The sequence below is a fragment of the Muscardinus avellanarius genome, assembly GCF_963383645.1.
Source record: "Muscardinus avellanarius genome assembly, chromosome: 3".
Classification (NCBI taxonomy): domain Eukaryota; kingdom Metazoa; phylum Chordata; class Mammalia; order Rodentia; family Gliridae; genus Muscardinus; species Muscardinus avellanarius.
Genome location: NC_137788.1, coordinates 102,705,372 through 102,724,093, shown reverse-complemented (window position 1 = coordinate 102,724,093; position 18,722 = coordinate 102,705,372). Strand labels below are relative to the sequence as shown.

At 40.7% G+C, this 18,722-nt stretch overlaps 1 protein-coding gene and 1 pseudogene across 5 annotated transcripts in view; both read left to right on the top strand.

Annotated features, from left to right (window-relative positions):
- The window catches only part of PHTF1 (putative homeodomain transcription factor 1), a gene marked incomplete at both ends in the record, with an annotated part of 59,111 nt that overhangs the window by 10,313 nt on the left and 30,076 nt on the right, over nucleotides 1-18,722 (top strand). The window lies entirely within an intron of this gene.
- Nucleotides 4,188-8,734, top strand: LOC308261019 (mitochondrial fission regulator 2-like; annotated as a pseudogene). Its single transcript has 3 exons — nucleotides 4,188-4,260; nucleotides 7,000-7,156; nucleotides 8,433-8,734. The product of its transcript is annotated as a mitochondrial fission regulator 2-like (transcript).

The window sequence follows — 18,722 nt, the reverse complement described above, 5'->3', positions numbered from 1 at the left end:
TTTGTTGGAGTATAGTTTTTCAAAGTAGTTTCTGATAATCCTCTGGATTTCTACGCTGTCAGTAGTAATGTCTCCTTTTTCATCCCTTATCTTCATAATTTGGGTTGATTCTCTCTTTTTTTTAGTTAGGTTGGCTAGTGGTTTATCAATCTTGTTAATTTTTTCAAGAAACCAGCTTTTGGTTTTGTTGATTTTCTGTATTTTTTTTATTCTCTATTTCGTTAATTTCTGCTCTAATTTTAATAATTTCCCGTCTTCTGCTGGCTTTGGGGTTCAATTGTTCCTGCTTTTCAAGGGCTTTGAGGTGTGTCTTAAGGCTATTTATTTGAAGATTTTCTGTTTTTCTTATGTGAGCACTCAGTGCTATAAATTTTCCTCTTAATACTGCCTTCAAAGTGTCCCAGAGGTTTTGATATGTTGTTTCTTTATTTTCATTTGTTTCTAGAAATTTCTTGATTTCACCTCTTACATCTTCTATGACCCATTCTTCATTAAAAAGTGTGGTGTTCAGTCTCCACATGTTTATGTTGTTTCTCTGGGTCTTCTTATAGTTGATTTCTAGTTTCATTTTATTATGGTCTGAAATGACACAGGGAAGTATGTAACATTTTTAAAATTTGCTAGTGCTCATTTTGTGTCCCAAGATGTGATCTATTTTGGAGAAGGTTCCATGAGCAGCTGAGAAAAATGTAAACTCTGCTGTAGTTGGGTGAAATATTCTATATGTGTCCAACAGGTCCATTTGGTTAATGGTGTTCTTTAGTTCTGAGACATCTTTACTGACCCTTTGTCTGGAAGATTGGTCTAGTATTGTGAGAGGTGTGTTGAAGTCTCCCAGTATTATTGTGTTGGGATTTTTGTGTGACTTCATGTCACAAAGAGTTTGATTTATGAAAGTAGCTGCCCCTATGTTTGGGGCATAGATGTTGATTATTGTTATTTCCTCTTGCTGGACTATTCCTTTTACCAGTAAAATGTGACCTTCTTTGTCTCTTCTAATAAGTTTGGGTTTGAAGTCTAACTTGTCTGATATCATAACTTGTCTGATATCATAGTTGCTACTCCTGCTTGTCTTCGAGTACCATTAGCATTGATTACCTTGCTCCAGCCCTTTACCTTGAGTTTGTTCCTATCTTTACTTGTAAGGTGTGTTTCTTGTAAGCAGCAGATGGATGGATTCTGGCTTTTAATCCATTTTGCCACTTTATGCCTTTTTATTGGGGAGTTGAGGCCGTTTACATTCATTGTGATTATAGAGAGATAATTTTTAATTCCCAACATGTTATGATCTTATTTCTGTTTGAGATACTGTTTATTCTTCTTTGCTTAGTTGTCTGCTGGATGGGAATTCTTGTTTCTTTGGTTCTGGCATGTATTACCCATTTCCTCTTTGCAGTTAATCTCCTTGAGTATTTTCTTTAGCGCTGGTTTTGAAGACATAAATTCCATCAGTTGCTGTTTGTCATGGAAGCTTCTTATTTCCCCATCTAATTTGATGGATAGTTTTGCTGGGTAGGAAATTTTTGGCTGGAAGTTGTTTTCTTTCAGAGTTTGGAGAATGTTACTCCATGCCCTTCTGGCTTTCATAACTTGGTTTGGGAAGTCTGGAGTGATTCTAATTGGTTTGCCTCTGTATGTCACGTGGCCTTTTGTTTTTGTTGCCTTTAAGATTCTCTCCTTGGCTTCCACTTTAGTCATTTTGACAATTATGTGGCGTGGGGATCCTCTTCTCTGATCCTGTCTAAAGGGAGTTCTAAAGTTTCCTGGACCTGTGTATCGACCTCTTGCTCTATGTTTGGAAAATTTTCTGCTATTACTTCTTGAAGATTGTTGATCCCTTTGGTTTCACCTTCTTTTCCCTCCTCTATTCCAATTATTCTTAGGTTAGCTCTCTTGAAATGGGCCCATATTTCTTCAATGTCAGATTCCTGCTGTCGGGTTTTTTTTTTTCTAAATTAGAAACTATGCATTCATTTTTGTATTGATCATCTTCTAAGAGCGAGATTCTATTCTCCATGTGGTCTAATCTGTTGTTTATACTTTGAATTGAGGCCTTTACTTCATTAATTGCATCCTTTATCTCTTTTTGACTCTCTAAATTCTTTTCGAAAGTCCTCTATTATTTCTAAAGTTATTTTCCTGATTTGATCTTCTAGAGATCTTTGGATTTCTGTGTTATCAGATTCTGATGTTGTGGGGTTGTTGGCATTCACTGCTCCATTGTTATTTCTCTTTCCCCTGATTTTGGAAGTTTGTGCCTTCTCTGGGTTCTTCCCTGGGTCACTACGAGTTCACTTAAGATGCTCTGGATCTCGAGTCTGTGGTATCTCAGTTACCACTACTCCTTTACTGGGTTGTATCACAAGGTGTCAGACCCAGGGAGTCAGTTAAGGCTGCTTAGACCGTGGGGGGTGCCAAGTTGGGCGTTCTCCAGCGGGGAGTTGTGACTATGGTATGATATCTCTGCCATTGCCACTCCCCCACTGGGCTGCACTGCTAAAATCTCCGACCCAGGGAGACTATCTGCATAAGTCCCTGGGAGTGCAGTACTGGGATTTCTCCTGTAGGGGCCGCAATTTGACTCACGGTTGTTGAGTGCGCTGATGGAGCTGTAGTGAACTCAGTGGATTCGCTGCTGCCGCCACTGGCAATATGGCACCACTGCCACGCCCTCGGCCGTGATGCGGCGTATTTCTTCTCCGGTTTTGAGCTCTGCTCTGAGTCTGTGCCAGTTGTGCCGTGCCCGGCCCTTGGGAGCTTTAGATGTTCCCTGTGCCAACAAAACTGCTGACTGCCGCCCGGCTGTTCAGCACCTGCTCACCTTGGCTCGCTGTCAACCCCTCCTCTCAGGCGCCTGGTGGCTGGTTGAGTGGATTGGTCTAGGGCCGTCCGGTGAACTTGCTGTTGCCGCCAGCTGTAAGACGCTGCTTCTGCATCCTAGGCTGCGAGGACAGAGTACCTCCTCTCTGGATTTGAGCTCTGTTTTGAGTCTCCCTCCTCTCTGGAGCCTGGTGCTGCTAGGGGATATGTGGGCTGCGCCGCTCTGGCCGCTCTGCACCGCGGCTCTGGCTGCTCCGCACCACGGCTCTGGCCGCTCTGGCCGCTCTGCACCGCGGCTTTGGCTGCTCCGCACCACGGCTCTGGCCGCTCCGGCCGCTCTGCACCGTGGCTCTGGCTGCTCTGCACCGCGGGTCTGGCCACTCCGGCTGCTCTGGTCGTTCCGCGATGTGGCTCTGGCTGCTCCGGCTATTCTGGCCGCTCTGCTCTGGCTGCTCTGGCCGCTCCGCTCCGCGGCTCCGGCCACTCCGCGCCGCCGCTCTGACCAATCTGCACTGCGGCTCTGGCCGCTCCGGCCGCTCCGTTCCCTTCGGCCGCTCCGCGCCGCTGTGGGCGCAGCACTTCGGGCTGTTTTTTTTCTTTTTCTTTTTTTTTTTTTTTTTTGGTGGTACTGGGGTTCCTGGAAGCCCTTCTACCTCTGGGCTACACTCCCAGACCTATTTTTACATTTTTTATTTGGAAACAGGGTCTCCTAAGTCAGCGTGCGCGGCTGGCTTCAAACCTGCGTGATCCTCCTGTCTCTGCCTCCCAAGCGCGGGGATTACAAGTGTGCACCACCACGCCCGGCAGGACTGTTTTTTTTCTGGTGTCTTGTTTTTCCAGCCCTTTTTCTCTGTCCCTTGTATTTACCATTTTTATTTCTTTGCTGGTGGTGTCTTCTGGCTCTGAAAGGCGCTGGTTTTGTGGTAATAGAGTTCGATTGTTAGCGGGGCTTGTAAGTGCCACTTTCCTCCGTCACCATCTTCCCGGAAGTCCCCTTGTATAGATTTTTGAAACTGGTTTCCAGTCTTGCTTCTTCATTTTTAGGTTTTTGAAAAAAACAAAACGAAACCCTTTGGTTTCATTGTGCTTTGCTTATTAGGAGCTACTGTCACAACTGGTATACACAGGGCCCAGACCCACTAAGATCATCCTTTTATTTGTATTTAAATGGTTTCCTAAAATTAGCTACATTTCTTTTTAGCTTGGAAACAGTCTTCCACTGATAGTGGTGAGTTTATATTTTCAGAATTAAGACTTTCAGTGGTCAAATTGTAACCTTTCATAATGAACAAAGCCCACCCAAACTGTGAACCAGCCAGCTCCTGTGAAGTGGTGGTTCTTTACTTTCAAAAGTAACCAATCACAAAATGAGTTCCACATCCCCAGAGACTGGTGTCAGTGCAGGCACTCACAGTGGCACCTACTGCCATGCCACAAACCGTACTGAGGATGGAGGCATTTTTGAAATGGGGTTATAATTATTGTTCATTTTTCATTGGTACCAACATTTCAAAACTTCATACTGTTTATAAAGGTGATTTTTCTGGTTTGTTTTGTTTCTACTTTAATCTCTCCATATTCACCAATGATGAAGATAAGCCTAACACTTCAAAGATACTTTTTAAAAAATAACATACTGTTATTAGGATAGTAGAGAATAAAAGATAATGCCATCTGTTATCCAGGGACAAAGGAATTTGAGGGGTAATTATAGCTTAGTGTTGGAGATGGTGAAGCTGCATTTACTGGAACATCCAAAAGCATTAAAAGATTTCCAAAGGAATGTTGTGCTACTTAGGAAAATAGTGAGGTTGCTTTTGTAAAAATTCATTCTAGAGTTGATATTTATCAGCAACCTTGCTGAAAATGTTTTTGTGATTTATGCAACTAAACTAGATGATAACAGTAAAATCATATTGCTGTTAAACACACATGTATATCACAATGGAGTGGAAAAGGGAAGCCTTTTTAGTTTATTCAGATAGGAGCATTTTAGAAACCCTTAGTTTTCCTGTTATTTCTCTTTCTCTTTCTTTTTCTTTCTTTCTTTTTTTTCTTTTGTGGTGCTGGGGACGGAACCCAGGGGCATTCTACCTCTGAGAGACATCCCCCCACCCCTATTTTTTTTTATTCTTTATTTTGAAACAGGGTCTTACTGAGTGGCAAAGGACCTCACTAAGTAGCCGAGTCTGTCCTTGAACCATGATCCTCCTGTCTCAGCCTCCTGAATGCTGGGATTACAAACCTGCGCCACCACACTCGGCTATAATGAGTATTTTGAAAGGATTTTATTTTCAGTATTATTTTTATCATGGAAATCTTGGAATCAGCTTAAGCTGTAGATTTTATGAGAAAAGAGTATAGTCTTTGGTCAGAATGATATTTGGTGATGGAAACTTGTTCACAATTTATTGTTACTGTTAAAATATTTGCATTTTCTCATTTAAGCTCTTACAGTTACATATTTTGATTTGTTCTGTGCCTTCAGTTTAAATTGTTTCAGCATTCTTTAGACACATTTAAATGATGGTGTGATAATCATCCAGAATGGAAATAAGTTTTCCTTTCCATAAGTAAACAGATCGATCGATCGATCGATTGATCAATCTGAGGATATATTTCAGAGGCAGAATGCCCCAGTAACACAAAAATAGCAACAACAAAAAAGTAGTGAGAGCAGTTACCTTATTTGTCTCTGATTATAGGGGGAAAGCATTCAATCTTTAACTTTTAGATGTGATATTTGTCTTTGGGTCCTCTCCCCGATAATGAGAAAATTCCAAGGAATCTACAAAAAAAAAAAAAAAATGTTAACAGATGAGCTTGACAGGTCTGTAGTTATGAAGCCAGTATTAAAAAATCAATTCTATTTCTGTATACTAGCAGTGAACAATCCATATATGAAATTAAACAATTCCATTCAGAATAGCATGAAAGAAAATAAAAGTACTTGGGAATAAACTTGACATAAAAAGTGTAGGACCTGAAAACTATGAAGCAGTGCCCAGAGAAGTTAAAAAAAAATGTTGGGCATGGTGGCACATGCCTGTAATCTCTGTACTTGGGAAGTTGAGACAGGAAGACCGTAAGGTCGAAGCCAGCCTCAGCAGTTCAGTGAGGCTGTGTCAACTTAGCAATACCCTTTTTCCAAATAAAAAACAAAATAGGGCTGGGGGTGTAGCTCAGAAGTAGAATGCCCTTGAGTTCAATCCCTTGTGCCACAAAAAAAAAAAAGAAAGAAAAAAAAGATCTAAATAAATGAAGTAGCAATTTAATGATCTAGATGATTCAATATTGTTAAAATGGTAATTCTTTTATAATCTATACCTTCAGTATAATCCCTTCAAAATTCTATCTAGTTTATTTTGTAGGAATTTATAAGGAAATTCTAAAATTTACATGGATTCTTAAAAAATCAAAGAAAAATTGATAAATTGGATCTTACAAAATCAAAAACTTTTTTTCAAAATGTATCATAAAAAAATAAAGACGAACTAGATGTGATGGTGTGAACTTGTAGTTCTGGCTGCTTGGGATCCCAAGGCAGGAGGATTACTTGAGCCAGTGTTCAAGGCCAGCCAGGGCAACACAGGGAGGGAGGTGGGAAGAGAAGACAGACAAGACAAGATGCAGCCTTTAAACTATACACATAAAGGCTGATTTGTATCCAGGATATATAAAGAACTCAGAAACCCTGTTTAAAAATGAGAAAAAGAGCCAGGCATAGTGGCGCACGCTTGTAATCCCAGTACGTGGGAGGCCGAGACAGGAGGATCCAGGTTTGTGGTCAGCCTCAGCTACTTAGGCCCTCAGCTACTTAGTGAGATCCTGCTTCAAAATAAAGAATAAAGCACATGGAATTGGTGAGGTAGTCTTAGGGACACACTGCCGGCTGGGTGGCCTAATCCAGGCTGTGCTAAACTCAGAGGACCGATCCTGGTAGGGCCAGTGACCTTTGCTGGAGGCAAGCCTGCAGCCTACCACCTGTGGCTGGCAGCCCAGGGTGCATGGACTCTCCAGCCTGAGTTGGAGCACTTTGGGACTGGGCATTTTGGAATTCCTTGCTGGAGGATTGGGAGACCATTTCCCCAATGATCTCCTCCCACTATTTCTTTCGTAGGCCCAGTGTGGAGGAAGGCACAAAGAAATTGATAATGTTTCCTTGAATTTGCCTTTCAGTGTCTCTCTTATTGAATATCCTAAAACAGATGCTGGAATATTTTGGTGTTCCCCGAGACCAGGTTTTGCTGATGTGGGAAAACAAAGAATATGGATCAACTTGGAGTATTGTTCATATTATTGGGAAAATGCTTCCTTTAGAACCTTTCACACCCTAGTTTTGAGAAATAGTATATGGAAGAATGAAGAAGAGGAAAAAACTGACTTTTTGCATCCTGTGTAACCAGTTAGGGATTCATTTTCACCTGATCTAAGACAACAAACTAGTGAAACTTGATCTACCTGTAAAAAAAAAAGCTGCAATTAAAAAATAGCTACTCCTGAAGAAGAGCTAACTGTTCTTCGCTCTCAGATGGCCACAATTGTGGAAATACAGGATCTGAGAAGTAGCACCAATCCTGGCTCCTCAGACATGAATGATGAGCCCAGTGGTATGGGACAAATGCCATCATCAGGAGCCTTTCACCTGAACATGGCTCTGGATCCCTTTCCAGTGGAGAGCGTTCTCTGTCTCCGCCACCACTTCCTCCTCAGTTTTCTTTTCTTTATACTTCAAGTTATCCTCCCATTCAACCAGTATCTCCTGATACTTGTGAATCAGATAATCCAGAAAATAAATTGAAAAAGACCAATTATTGTCATTCAGAAAGCCAGAGATGCAAATCAAAACTACACTGAGATTCCATCTAACCCCAATCAGAGTAGCAAGCATAAAGAAATCAAATAACAAATGCTGGTGAGGATATGGGGAAAGAGGAACTCTCTTACCCTGTTGGTGGGAATGCAAACTAGTTCAGCCACTATGGAGAGCAGTGTGGAGATTCCTTAGAAAACTGGGAATGGACACACCATATGATCTGGCTATTCCATTCCTGGGTATCTTTCCAAAGGGCTTGAAATCAGAGAACTACAGTAACATATGCATACCCATGTTAGTAGCAGTACAATTCGTAATAGCCAAAATATGGAACCAATCTAGGTCTCCATCAGCAGATGAATGGATTGCAAAAGTATGGGAGATATACACAGTGGAATTCTACTCAGCTATAAAGAAGAAGAAAATCATGTAATTCACAAGAAGATGGAGAGACCTGGAGAACATTATGTTAAGTAAGACCAGCCAGGCACAGAGAGAGAAAGAACATATGTTTTCTCTAATGTGTCCAAACTAGGGAGTATTAGGGATACCAGAGAGACCCCAGATAATGGAGGGGAAATTTCAGCAAAGCTAGAATGGAAGGGTACGAGATGAAGAAGGCTGGGGTTGATTAATGGAGGAGCTACATTTGTATATGTGTAAAAGAATGAATGTCACATGGTCAACTGGACACTCATTGTTGGGAGGGGGGAAGGGGAGGTGGGGGGGAGGGCATCAAGCTCAGTCTGAATGTATGCCATTTTCAATATGATCCACATAAAAAATAATAAGAAAACTCCAAAAGCCAAAGAGAGAAAGATGTTCCAAATATGTTGGATATTCTGAAGGATATGAATAAGGTTAAACCTCATGCCATTGAACCATTATCAGGTGGTAGACCCATTCACCAGAGGAAAAGATGAAGTTCACATTGGGATCCAGTATCTCTAATATTGAATATCGCATGGACTGAAGCAGAAATTTGCGTTCCAAGATGATTCCTTTGACAAAGAAAATAGATCTTGAGAGTCTTCTCCATTTTCTAGTCCAGAAATTTCATGGTTTGGTCATCACATTTTGCAGTCAGAAGGACAGTGATCCAAGGAAAGCTGTTGGCAAAGACATCAGCAACAAAAGCTCTGCTGCACTTAGAAGGAAAGCTGCAGTGTTGCTGGCCGGCCTGGCTTCCGGGCCTTCAGAGGTCATGTCCTCTGCTGAGGCAATGGAGCCAGCGTCCTGGGATATAGTCACGCCTGGGTCTGAGGAAAACTTATAATAATACTTGTCTGAGGTTTTGGAAGATCCAGCAATTAACTGGTTACTGAAAAATTAACTATATGGGTCTGTTCCCAGTGTATATTAGTATAATTGAAAGCTGAATTTATGCTTCATTAATTTTTATAAACAATTATGACTTCCTAATTTAAGAACCTTTAAATATTACAAAAAATTAGTAGTGATCTGATTTTCTTAGCCTCCAGCAACTTGGAGATTTTTAAAGAGGATAAAATTATAATTTTTTATTAGGAGAGTCATAGTTTTAATCCTGTAGGGCTGAGCTATCTCAAAGCATCTTCCCGAGATGTTAAATTAGTCTTAGACACAAATTTTTGACTGTTAAGTGCTTCAAATAGATTTAAAGACTCTTCTTAACAAGTTTGCCTGAACTTGCTGTGTAAATACATATGCCTGGCACTTGTTTCCTTTGTTCTCTATTACATTTATACTCTGTTCTTTGTAAATAGATCACACAATAAATGTTTTTAGAACTTAAAAAGAAAGTAAAAAATAAAAATAGGGCTGGGGGGTATAGCTCAGAGGTAGAATGCCCCTGGGTTCAATCCATAGCAGGAAAAAAAAAACCAAAAAAACCAAAAACAAAAAGATCTGACCAGACATTTTTTTCTTTTCTTTTCTTTTCTCTTTTCCTTTCTTTCTTTTCTCTTTCTTTCTTTCTTTCTTTCTTTCTTTCTTTCTTTCTTTCTTTCTTTCTTTCATGTGTGATACTGGGAATAGAACCTAAGGACATTCCACCTCTGAGCCATACCTCCAGTCCTATTTTATTATTTTATTTAGAAACAGTCTCACTGAGTAGCTGAGGCTGGCTGGGAACCTGCAATTCTCCTGTCTCAACTTCCCAAGTCCTGGAATTATAAGTGTGTACCACCATACCCAGCTCTCAACAGACCTTTTACCCAAGAAAGTAAATGAATAGCTAATGGGTACATGAAAAGATGCTCAACATTATTAGTCATTAGGGAAGTACAAATAGTTTGCTGACTTTATTGTTATCATTTTTTTAGCTACAACTTTTGGACTTTCTTATATTTTTATTGATGTAATGCAGTTGTGCATCCTAGTGAGACTCAAAGTGATACAAACAAACGTACCCACATTATTTGGTTCATTTCCCTCCCCATCTCCCACCCTTCCCCCACTTCCTCCCCTCCTGTACTATTTATTTATTTATTTATTTATTTTTGGTGGTACTGGGGTTCCTGGAAACCCTTCTACCTCTGGGCTACACTCCCAGACCCATTCATATATATATATATATATATATATATATATATATATATATATTTTTTTTTTTTTTTTAATTTGGTTTCTTTTTTACCAGAGAATATTTTTTTCTTTTCTTTTTTTTAGGTGAAACTATCATATATTTATATATTTATTTTTCAGAAAAAAATCTATCCTAATATAGAATATGGACTCTAGATACCCAAAACGATCTCGAAAAAGAACAAAGCTAGAAGATATATATTTTCTGATTTCAAACCATATAAAGCTACAATAATTGAAACAGTGTAGTACTGTTCTAAAGGCAGATATATAAACCATTGGAGTTAAATAAAAGCCTAGAGCTAAATTCTCTCATATATTGTCAAGTTATTTTTGACAAGGTTTCCATGAACATTTGGTGGGGGAAATAATAATCTTTTAACTAAATATTGTTGAAAAATAATAATTACATGAAAAAGAATAAAATTGGACCCTTACCTAACACCATATACAAATATTAACTCAAAATAGATAAAAGACCCAAATATAAATCTTAAGACTATAAACTTTTAGAAGAAAATCTGGGTCATAAAACCTCACAACATTGAAATTGGCAGTGATTTCTTGGATATGATTTCAATAGCACAGGCAACAGAAGAGTATACAAACTCCCTAAAAATTAAAAAAAATATTGTATATCCAAAGACAATGTAAACAGAGTTAAAAGTTACTGATTGAATGGGATAAAATATTTCCAAATGCTATATCTGAAGGTATATTAATATTCCAACTAGACATTCTAAAAATTAACAACAATAAAAGCAAACAATGCAATTTAGAGATAGGTAAAAGACTAACATAAATAATGAATCTCCACAGATAACCAGTCTTAATTGTCTGTTGGATGGAAAATCTTGTTTCTCTGGTTCTGGTGTGTGTTACCTATTTCTTCTTTGTAGTTAATCTCTTTGAGTATTTTCTCTAGTGCTGGTTTTGAAGACATAAATTCCTTCAGTTTCTGTTTGTCATGGAAGCTTCTTATTTCTCCATCTAATTTGATAGAAAGTTTTGCTGGGTAGGAAATTTTTGGCTGGAAGTTGTTTTCTTTCAGAGTTTGGAATATGTTACTCCAAGCCCTTCTGGCTCTCATGACTTGGTTTGGGAAGTCTGGAGTGATTCTAATTGGTTTGCCTCTGAATGTCACTTGGCCCTTTGTTTTTGTTGCCTTTAAGATTCTTTGCTTGGCTTCCACATTGGTCATTTTGACAATTCTGTGGCGTGGGGATCCTCTTCTCCGATCGTGTCTAAAGGGAGTTCTATAAGTTTCCTGGACCTGTGTATCGACCTCTTGCTCTATTTTTGGAAAATTTTCTGCTATTACTTCCTTGAAAAGATGGTTGATCCCTTTGGTTTCACCTTCTTTTCCCTCCTCTATTTCAATTATTCTTAGGTTAGCTCTCTTAAAATGGGCCCATATTTCTTCAATGTCAGATTCCTGCTGTCGGATATTTTTTTCTAGATTAGAAACTATGCATTCATTTTTGTATTGATCATCTTCTAAGAGCGAGATTCTATTCTCCATGTGATCTAATCGGTTGTTTGTACTTTGAATTGAGGCCTTTACTTCATTAATTGCATCCTTTATCTCTTTTTGGCTCTCTCTGAATTCTTTTCAAAACACCTCTATTATTTCTACAGTTATTTTCCTGATTTGATCTAGAAATCTCTGAATTTCTGTTTTATCAGGTTCTGATGTTGTGGGGTTGTGGGCATTCATTGCTCCATTGTTATTCCTCTTTCCCATGATTTCGGAAGTTTGTGCCTTCTCTGGTTCCTTCCCTTGGGTCATTATGACTTCACTTAAGGTGCTCTGGATCTCGAGTCTGTGGTATCTCAGTTACCACTACTCCTTTACTGGGTTGTATCACAGAGTCTCACACGCAGGGAGTCAATAGAGGCTGCTTTAGACTATGGGGGGTGCCAGGTTGCGCATTCTCCTATGGTGTGATATCTCTGCCACCTCCACTCCCCCACTGGGTCAAGTCCCTGGGAGTGCAGTACTGGGATTTCTCCTCTGGGGCCCGCAATTTGACTCACTGTTGTTGAGTACGCAGATCGAGCTGTAGTGGACTCGGTGAATTTGCTGCTGCTGCCGCCAGTGACAATATGGCGCCGCTGCCACACCCTCGCCGTGAGGCTGGCGTATTTGTTCTCTGGTTTTGAGCTCCGCTCTGAGTCCCTGCAGCATGTGCTGAGCTCAGCCACTGGGAGCTTTAGATGCTACCTGTGCTGAAAAATCCCGCCCGGCTGTTCCGCAGCGGCTCACCTTGGCTCGCTGTAGCTGTCCAGTAAAGTTGCCGCTGCCACCGGCAGTAAGTGCTGCTTCCACGTCCTCGGGTGTGAGGCCGGTGTATCTCCTCTGTGGCTCTGAGCTTTGTTCTGAGTCCCCTTCCTCTCTGGAGCCTGGTTATTTTTTTGTTTCTCTGGTGATGGTGTTTTCTGGCTATGAAAGGTGCTGATTTTGTGGTAATGGAGATTAGTTGTTAGCAGGGCTCTTAAGCCCCACTTTTCTCGGTCGCCATCTTCCCGGAAGTCTCCAAAGTCCCTATATTTTTTATTTGGAAACAGGGTCTCTTAAGCCAGCATGGCTGGCTTCAAACCTGTGCAATCCTGTCTCCGCCTCCCAAGCATAGGAATTACAAGCGTGCGCCAGCATGCCCGGCCCTCCTGTACAATTTAGCAATGGTGGTAGTGAAACCCTGTGTAGCTCTGAGGTCTAATGCCTCTGGGTTCCATCTCCAGACCCGCAAAAAAAAAAAAAAAAAAAAAAAAAAATTAAAAAAATTAAATAAATAAATAAATAAATAAATAAATAAAATAAATGGCTGTGGAGCTGGGCTTGGTGGTGCATTCCTGTAATCCTGGTACTTGTGAGTCTGAGACAGGAGGATTTTAGGTTTGAAACCAGCCTCAGCAATTAAGTGAGACTCTGGGCAACTTAGTGAGAACAAAGCCAGGTGTGGTGGCACACGCTTGCAATCCCAGCATTTGGGAGGCTGAGAGAGGAGGATCGCAGTTCGAGGACAGCCTCAGCTACTTAAGTGAGGTACCCCGCAACTTAGTAAGACCTTGTTTCAAAAATAAAGAATAAAAAATAGGGCAGGGAGTATAGCTTGGAGGTCGAATGCCCCTGGATTTCACCCCCAGACCTGCGAAAATAAATAAATAAATAAATAAATAAATAAATAAATAAATAAATAAAATGAACAAAAAATAAGGCTGGGGGTATAGCTTGGAGGTAGACTGCCCCCCAGGTTCAATCCTCAGTACTGCAAAATAAATGAATGAGTGAATGAGTGAGTGAATGAATGGGGCTTGGTGGAGGTATAGGTCAGATGTAAAATGCCCCTGAGGTAAATCCCCCACGAAGGGGGGAAGGGCTGGAGGTGTAGTTCAAAGGTAGATAGAATACTTCTGTGTTCCACCCCAGTAACACACACACACACACACACACACACACACACACGGAAAAAAAAACTGTGAAATAATGTATGTTAATTACTTTGATTTAGTAATTTTGTAATGTACAGATGTTCCTTGACTTATTTGACTTATGATGGGGTTACAGTCCAGACAAACCCATTGTAATTTGAACATATTGTACATTGAAAAAGGATTTAATGATTTAATGTACTTAACCTCCTGAACATCAGAGCTTAGCAAGACAACACACAGTGCAGTGCAGTGCAGGATAGCCAACAGGGTCAAAGGCACTGCAGGATAATTTCACATGTCCCAGGACAAGTGGGTTATATTTAGTCTAGAATATAGCAGTCCAGGATGGAAGTCAAGGAAAGAAAACTGGTAGAAGCATCTTCAAGGGGAAAAAACATGTTTGGTTGAGCACATTGGAAGCACATAACACTTACAGGGAGTTTAAGATGAATAAGTAATATGTAGAAAATTAGATGAACAAAAAAGGAGGCAGTTATAATTTTAGGACAAACAATATTTGAGAGGATAATATAGTTCACTATTTGGCTTAGCTGTGAATAATATTCTGTATCCTAACTCTTTAAACATCAGATGTTAATTTAAAGTTTGAGATCAAACCATGTTGGAGAAAAAAATCCTATAGTTTGGGAAGGCATGTGTGTGCTTAGTCTAATAACAATAGTGTGTGGGATATTTCTTATATTATCCAGCACCTACCCACACATCAACTTAACTGATCTTATAGCAGTCTTGTGGGGTAGGTGCTATTATCACCCTCATTTTATGGGAGGCATAGAAAGGCTAAATAAAAAGCAACTTTTTATTTTAAAAGACAAACTACAGAATGGGAGAGAAATCTGACAAGCTATTGATATATGTAATATACAAATAATTCAAACACAGAAGAACAAGTAATCAAAAAAAGAAAAGAAAAGGCCTCTATTTCTAGTAGAGGAAGGCTGAGACAGAAGGATTACCATTGGAAGCCAACATGCTTTAACTTAGGAAGATCTTATTTCAAAATGAAAAGGGCTGCGGATGTAGCTTAGTGGGAGAGCACCCTGGGGTTCAATCTCTAGACTCACATACACACAAAGTGGAAAAATGATCTGAACAGACACTTCATAAAATAACCCCTGGGTTCCGTCCCCAGTACTGCCAAAAGAAAGGAAGGAAGGAAGGAAGGAAGGAAGGAAGGAAGGAGCCCAGTATCTTTAGGGAAATAGAAGTCAACACTACATGGAAATTCCATTCTTACTACAGTAAGAATGGCAGAATGGCAATTATTATTAAAACAAAACAAAAAAAAAACTAGCCAGGTGTGATGGCACAGGCCTGTAATCCCAGTACTTGAGAGGCTGAGAGGACAGCCTCAGCAACATAGTGAGACTCTTAGCAATTTAGTGAGACCCTTTTTCAGAAAAAAAGAAAAAGGTGTGGGTATATCTCAGAGTTAAAGTACCTCTGGGTTCAATTCTCAGTACCAAAAAGAGAATTTTTTTTTTTTTTTTTTTTTTTTTTTTGTACTGGGGATGGTACCCAGGGGCATTCTACCTCCGAGTGACACCCCTAGCCCTATTTTTTATTTTTTATTCTTTATTCTTTATTTTTATTTTTATTTATTTATTTTGGTGGTACTGGGATTCCTGGAAACCCTTCTACCTCCGGGCTACACTCCCAGATCTATTTTTTATATTTTTTATTTGGAAACAGGGTCTCTTAAGCCAGGGCAGCTGGCTTCAAACCTGCGTGATCCTCCTGTCTCTGCCTCCCAAGCGTGGAGATTACAAGTGTGCACCACCATGCCTGGCATTATTCTTTATTTTGAAACAGGGTCTTACTGAGTTGCAAAGGGCCTCAGTAAGTGGCTGAGGCTGGCTTCAAACCTGCGCAGTCCTCCTGTCTCAGCCTCCCAAATGCTGGGATTACAAGCATGTGCCACCACACCCAGCGAGAAAAAATATTTTTTAGAAGTAAAAATAGAGAAGATAAGATTTTAACAAATATTAGATAATATCTGAAATAGAAGAAAAACAAACAATGTATTTAGAAATAAGAATGAAGACATAGATAGGAAATGGGAATCAAGGGTAAGGAATGGTGAGACCAAGGTTATTTTAATAAAAATAATCATTTTAAAAGTACCCCTCAAAAACATATTAAATGAAATTACCTAAGTAAATTTGTTGTTTCTCCATATAAGATAGATAGATACAGAGAAAGGAATAAATATATAGTTTTATCGACTATACCAATATCCTTATCATCATGGCAACAAATCTCATTTGGCATGAGTTTTAGTGTCAAGAGACTTAACTGTGTATGAGACTTTAGTGTTAAGAGAGACTTAACTTGTATTATACAGATTTTTGAATTATTCTCTGTCCTGCCTGTAAGGAGATTATATAATTTTGCCTACTGTCACTTGACCAGCACCACTTTGCTGTGGGAAGAGACTTCTTCCCAGCCCAGCCATTTGCTTGGCCAGGGGAATGAGACCTCCTTTCCAGGCTCAGTCCTGTCCCTTCTCTTGCTTTTTCTATTCAATGAAGAGTTAAAGTGCTAGTGATAGGGTCTGAAGGGTTCAGTGACTTCACCTTCATGGTAATTCCCTATTTTTGGTTGGCTGTACTTTAGCTCCTACCTGCTAAATACCTTTTGAGCAGTGCTTCTCCCAGTTCACGCTGCTAGTTACCTGGTCTGACCTCTTTCTTATCTGCACTCCTCTATCTGCAAACTGCTGTTGTGTTTTATGAGCTTGTCAGTGATCTGTGTCTTACCAGCGCCACGGCGGCTGGCTGGCGAGGCTGCGGTAGAGATGGCACCGTCCACCAAGCCAGTGTGGACAGTGTTCACTCCTGGCTGAGATTTCTGGAGTAGGTATTTTGACTTTCTAGCTCCCTTCTCTACAATGAAGCAAGGTAGTGGTGGTTTTGTTTCTGTCTTAGCACAAGTTTAATTATTTTTCTGATTTAAAATCATCCTCTGGCCGGGCATGGTGGCGCACGCTTGTAATCCCCGCGCTCGGGAGGTGGAGACAGGAGGATAGCAAAGGTTCAAAGCCAGCCACACTGGCTAAAGAGACCCTGTTTCCAAATAAAAAAGTATAAAAATAGGTCTGGGAGTGTAGCCCACAGGTAGAATGGCTTCCAGAAACCCTAGTACCACCAAAAAAAAACCCCATCCTCTGACTTCTTGGGATCCTTTTGACACAGGCACACTCCCAGTGTGGTTGTCATCTTGACAGTGCGGCCTCAGCGGGCGCTCCAGCGTTCCGCCTCACCTGTGCTAGCCTTTGTCATAGCTGCTCTGCATCTGAGGCTTTCTTTAGTTCTGGCCGTGATACCTTCTGTTTCTGGGTCCTCATTGGCCTTCCTCCTTCCTTCCTTCTTCTCTCCCTTCCTTCCTCTGGGGATGGAACCCAGGAACTTTGTACCTCCAGACTACACCCTCAGCCCTATTTTATTTTTTATTTTGAAACAAAGATTCACTAAATTGCTGATGTTGGCTTCCAACCTGAGATCTTCCTGTCTCAGCCTCTCAAATTTGAGATTATAGGCTTTTACTACCATGCCCGGTCCTGGGCATTTTCTGATTCCTTCTTTACTATAATCATGCCTGACTTTACAAATCCCTATACATCCATTAGGATCTTGGGTTGGATTTTATTTCCCTTTGGAAATCTTTCTTTGACTTTTTTTTTGGGGGGGGGTGATCCTGGGGATTGAATCCAGGGTATTCTATTTCTGATTTACAACCCCAGCCCTTTATTTTTTTATTTTTTATTTTTTATTTTATTTTATTTTATTTTATTTTTTGCAGTACTGGGGATGGAACTCAGGGGCAGTCTATTTCCGAGCTACACCCCCAGCCCTATTTTTTATTCTTTATTTTGAAATAGGGTCTCACTGAGTTGCAAAGGGCCTAAGTAGCTGAGGCTGTTCACGAACCCCGATCTCCTGTCTCAGCCTCCCAAATGCTGGGGTTACAAGGTGTACCACCATGCCTGGCTTATTTTTTATTTTGAAACAAAGTCTCACTAAGTTCCTAAGAAGTTGTTGATACTGTGTTTGAGCCTGCAATCTCCCTGTCTCTAAGTACTAAGATTACAGGTGTGTGGCACTGTGCAGGCTTTACTTTGACTTCTTTAATGGGAGTTACTGTCCTGACTCAGTTCCTGTGCTGCTATAGTTGCCTTTAACTGTTCTTTTGTTGTTCATCATCTGCCCTAAATTGGGCAACTTCCCTTTTTGGGCCAGACCATATAGTAGTTTGATTTTTTTTTTTTCCCCGGGACTGGGGATGGAACCCAGGGGCATTCGACCTCTGAGGTACACCCCCTTCCCTATTTTTTATTCTTTTTAATTTGAAACAGGGTCTCACTGAGTTGCAGAGGGCCTCACTAAGAGGCGATCCTCCAGTCTCAGCCTCCCGAATGCTGGGATTACAAGCGTGCGCCACCACGCCCGGCTCTAGTTCGATTTTTTAATGGCAACAAAATAAAAATGTCAGCACCCTTGGAAGTGGAGAAGTGTTACTAGCTCTCTTCTCTACAATGAAGCAAGGTGGTGGTGGTTTTGTTTCTGTGTTAGCACAAATTTGATTATTTTTCTAATTTAAAATCATCCTCTGGCCAGGCGTGGTGGCACAAATTTGTAATCCCTGCTCTTGGGGACTATTCTTTTGTTCCCTATTAAACACAAAGTCCTTTGATGTTACAGAAATACCTCTAGTGTTTGTTTCTCTCTGCTTAAGGGTATGAACTTCCTTTGTGAGGTGCTTTTGAGCTTGTGGTGATGTTGCATGGGAGTGTGGTTAGCCAAGAGTAGAAACAGCGGAGTAGAGCCCACTGCTGGGGCTCTGCAGAGACTTTCCAGACGTCTCCCCACCCGGCGGGAGTGCAGGAGTAGCCTGTGCTGCTGGGGTAGAGGTCATGGCCCGCGAGGAGCTCTGCTCAGCTCCCCAGAGTTCAATCCTATAGGCCTTTCAGAGGCAAGCATCTTGCTCCGTCATGAGCAAAACATCACCCTTCATTGACTGGGGCTGCATTTTGCCGCGAGGTGTGAGGCGAGTGGGCAAGAGCGCA